General features: G+C 39.0%; 1 protein-coding gene across 1 annotated transcript in view; it reads left to right on the top strand.

The window, feature by feature from the left end:
• The window catches only part of USP47 (ubiquitin specific peptidase 47), a 57,474-nt gene that overhangs the window by 599 nt on the left and 52,544 nt on the right, over window positions 1-4,331 (top strand). The window lies entirely within an intron of this gene.

The following is a 4,331-nucleotide window of genomic DNA, read 5'->3' as shown; positions in this document are numbered from 1 at the left end:
GGCGCCTGCGCTCGGCCGCGGGCCGGGCCGCTCCCCGTGTCAGGGGTCTTGTGCGGAGCCCTCCGGGAGGGCAGCCCGCCTCCGGGCTGGCGGGGAGCGGAGGCTGCGGGTGAGGGCCCTGAGCTGAGGGGGCAGAGGAGAGAGCGGGCCCCGGCGGCGAGGCGGGTCTCTGGGTGCCCGAGGGCCACCTCGGTTGAGGGAAAGGGGCCGGCGTGCGAAATTGGGGGGGGCCGCTGCCGAGTTTGTGGGGCTGCTCCGTGCCTCGCCGGTGCGAAGCGCTGCAGAAAACGGGCAGTAGTGCCTGCGCTGGGTGCCGGAGAAAATGTGGCCCGGCTCAGCAGTGGATCGAGTTTCCTTTCTTGTGGGCCCCTCATCTCTCCTGTGGTGCAGGAGGAGGGGAGGAAGGCTTGGTTTTGGCCGTAGGCTAGAGATAAGGGCCTGCGTGAAAGAGGAAGGCTAAGCCTCTGTCCTCCAGCGATAGGCAAATGACACGTGTCAAGTAAGAGCAATGCTGTTCGGGGAAGGAGTCTTTGAGTGACGGTGTGAAATGTTTGGAAGCAATTACTCGTAGAGTAGTATTAGCAGAAACTTTATTTCGTGAGCAGGTACACTTACATATTCAGCCAACTTTTCTGACAGTTTTAGTGTTCTGATAAATTACTCAAACCCTTCTTGTTGTTTTTTGTCAAATGTCAGTGGCTTCTTGCATCTACCTGTTCCATTATGTATTCTTATGGGAAGCTTTGTGGGGCAAGGACTTCAATTTTGTAGGGTTTAGCAAAATGAGGTTCTGATCCTTAAATGGTATCCCTGAGCAGAACTGTGAAACCAATACAATTGTACAGGTAAGTACAGGATATATGTAGAACAAAGGTAACATTACCTCTTGTTTGCTTTCTTAAAATCCTGAGGTTTAAAGGACTATGTTAAGTCTATTTGCAGGAAAGAGAAATCTCCAGAAACTTCAAACAAGGAATGGAGTGTAGTAGCTAGTACGCTTAAATATTTGCTTTAAAAAGAAAATATCACCAAAAACTTAAGACCAGGAATAGAAGATAATAGCTAATACACTAAAATATTTCATTTTAAAAACAGAGATAAGGGAGACTGGCAGGAGAAACGTTGTGGCATTAGTTGTAGTTAACTGGAACAGGCAAGATGATAACAAAATCAGCTAGCTGAGGTTGTTTCTTTAGTTATACGTATTAATAGTATCCCTGTCGGCTTTAAAGTTGTATTCAGAATATACGTATGATTCAGATGTGTATTTTTAACTGACTCATTGGACTAGGATTTTGAATGCACTTTTATCTGGAGGGAGGGGAAGTATGGGTAAAGGAAGATGAATACGTGTTGTTACAGATACCCATATCTTAAACACACAGCATGAAATCTATAAACTTTGTACATTGATAATGCTAGTGTGAGTTGCTTTTTCTCAGCAAGTTTTCTCAAGTTATTTATTGCGCCCCTATGCATTTTTGTAAGTAAATGAAACTGAACAGAATATAAGAACAATCAAATTGAGGAGGAAAACAGATTAAGAATTTGTGTTAAGCCCAGCTGGTTGTATATATGTATGTTGTAACAGAAGTTTATCTTCAACTTTTCCAATGTTTTTCAGTATATCCTCATTTTTATTTCAGTGATAGGAAGTTTAACAGATGTTATGCTACAGCATTCACAATAAGTCCTTCTGAGATTCATTAATAGTCTCATTGCAGAGAACACTGTGAGTTATGGGTAAACAGAATTCTCCAGGTCCCTGAGTTCTCAACAGCCTTCTCCTAAATATTCCTATTATGCAATTATCAGCAGCTGGAGGCAAAGCAGATCGTTTGGAGTTTCAGTCTGCCCTTTAGGGGTGGATAAAGGATTACAGTTCATGTTTTTTGGCCCTCCCCAACGGGCTGAGTGGTATCACTTGTATAGCTCACCGTCTTGTGCTGCTTCAAAGATTAAACTAGGATGTGAACCAATGTCTGCTAAAGATGAGTACACAACTGTATTTTTCATTTGCATTCCAGTGTAAAAGAGCAAGAAGAAATGTTATGTTTGCTTTAGGCTGATCTGGGGAATGACTAATCATCTAAAGGAGTGGATGGGAAAAGGATTTTGGTTCTTGTCTACAAGCTTATGTGATGCCATGGTAGATATGGTAGTGAGAGGTATCTAACATTAACAGCCTCTGTGTTTTAAGAATGGAAGGATAGGTATTAGGTTGTTTATAAGTCTTCAGTTTGTGTTTGTATGTATATATATCTGTGTATGCTAACAGGAGCACAGTTTGCTATTTTTGAAGTATATTGCATGGATTTTTTTCATTAGCTTTTGTAAAGAGTAATAGTATATTTTCACAAAATACTAGCAGTTTCGCTGCTGGACTTAGAATATCTTTCATTAGTCTCTTATGAAAATTTCTCTTTTGGACTTTGCATAGGTTCAGCTGCATCTCTGAAGTACAGGTAGTCAGGGCCTTGTTATTTTCTCTTGCTCATAACTTTATGCCAAAGTTCTTTTTCATTTGGAACAGATATAATAAACCAGTTTCTAATAACCCAGTGTTGGGATTTCATATTATATTAAGATTTTTGCCCAAGTTAGACAGGCATTTAGTAAATTTGTTCTTGCATCCCTACCACTGCCTAACGCTTTCCCAACTGTTCCTGTAATTGTGCGACCAATAATTTCTTATGGTGGGGGCAATGAGAATCCCTGTTCGCTAGATCTGGGGTTTGGTATGAACTGGTCCATGTTCCTTTTCCTTCCAATCCTCAATTCCTTTTCTCTCTTCATCTGAAAGATAAGTCAATTTAGTCGTCTTTTACATCCAACAAAACAGAAGGCACTGAGTAACATGCAGGACATTGCTGCACCCTGGTAGTAAATGCTAAGTGTGTTCTTTAAAAATTGCTTTGTTATTAGGTGCCAATTTTTCCCCCATTATTCTAGCCCTGAGGTGAGGGGGAATAGTCTAAGTAAGATAATAATGGAAATAAGAAGAAAATGGTGCTATTAGAAGGGAAAATGCTTCTGTGGCTTTCAGTGTTTCTTAGAGGAAAAGTAGACTTGAAACTTGTTTTGGGCAAATCTACCTCAAATAGAAAATAGTAAAATATTCTAATCAACACAGTTGATGAGAAAGTTAGATGTGTATGTTTCTTTACTGGTAATGTAAGTGAACTTTACTAAGACTTTTCTTGAAAATTGAGATATATCAGAACTTAGTGAATATTGCCCAGAATAATCAGAACATAAAAAGAATTGGTCAGAATATAGAAAGTATGGTCTGCTATGAGGTTTTTGAAGTGTCTGTGCCACTAATTAAATAAATGCTGTGCAGATACTTTCTCAACATGTTCCAGCATGAACTATCCAAAGTACACCTGTCAGAATAAATATATATATATACTTTGTACTTGCTGCCATTAAATCAAAGGTAGTGTGAGTTCTCTCTCAGCTAACTGATGTGAGTCTCTTCATCCCTACATTAATGAATGCATTTTAGTCTTCTGCATTGAACAAATAAAATATGTTTCTTGATGGGTATCACTCTCACTTCTTCAGTAGAAGAGTAGGAATCGGATTAAGATATTTTGCAATTCTGTTTAGTAAAGGGATGCCATTTTGTTCAATGCTGATGGCATCCTTGTTTTTTCATTCCTGTGTACTAAGAGATTTTACAAGTGGTTACAGCTTGTGTAATTTATAATTTTTTCCTGCTTTCCTTCTAGTGTGCTCTGTTGTAAAACATAAATGTATGATTGTGACAAATACAGAAACTGACTACTTCATTGACTGAGCAGATATTGTGGAAATCAAATTTAGGAAACAAACAGAAAATCTACCCAGAATTCCACCAAGTCATTTGTTCCTTGCAAGCAGATGCTTTTTGAATAATATTCCGTTTGGTGAATATTATACTTAAATGAAATTATATGAAATATAATTAGTTTGGTGAATAAGGCATGAGAGTAGAATGCAAGATCTTTCCTTGCTTCCTTCAGCCACTGAGCTTCTCAGTCACAGTTTAGTTCCCCTTGCTATATACATCTGGGTATTTAATCTGTAGTGTAAGAAAGATGATCAGGATAATTATCTAGTAGTACCTCGAGATCATCTGATGAAGTTTTTGCCTAAGAGATACCAACTACCTCTTAGGTAGTATTTGGTACTGGAACCTCAGTCTTTAAATGCTGCTAGGTGAAGTTGTCACTCAGTAGAATAATCTGACAACAAAATAACGTATCACTTTTTTTTTTTTTTTTTGTTTTTTTTTTTTTTTTTTTTTTTTTTTGTGAATTATCTTTTTTTAACAAAGGAAAAAAAGG

The sequence above is a fragment of the Haliaeetus leucocephalus genome, unplaced genomic scaffold (genome assembly GCF_000737465.1).
Source record: "Haliaeetus leucocephalus isolate CR32 unplaced genomic scaffold, Haliaeetus_leucocephalus-4.0 Scaffold173, whole genome shotgun sequence".
Taxonomy (NCBI): domain Eukaryota; kingdom Metazoa; phylum Chordata; class Aves; order Accipitriformes; family Accipitridae; genus Haliaeetus; species Haliaeetus leucocephalus.
Note: the sequence above shows the minus strand (reverse complement) of the source record. Positions and strands in the feature narration are given on the sequence as shown.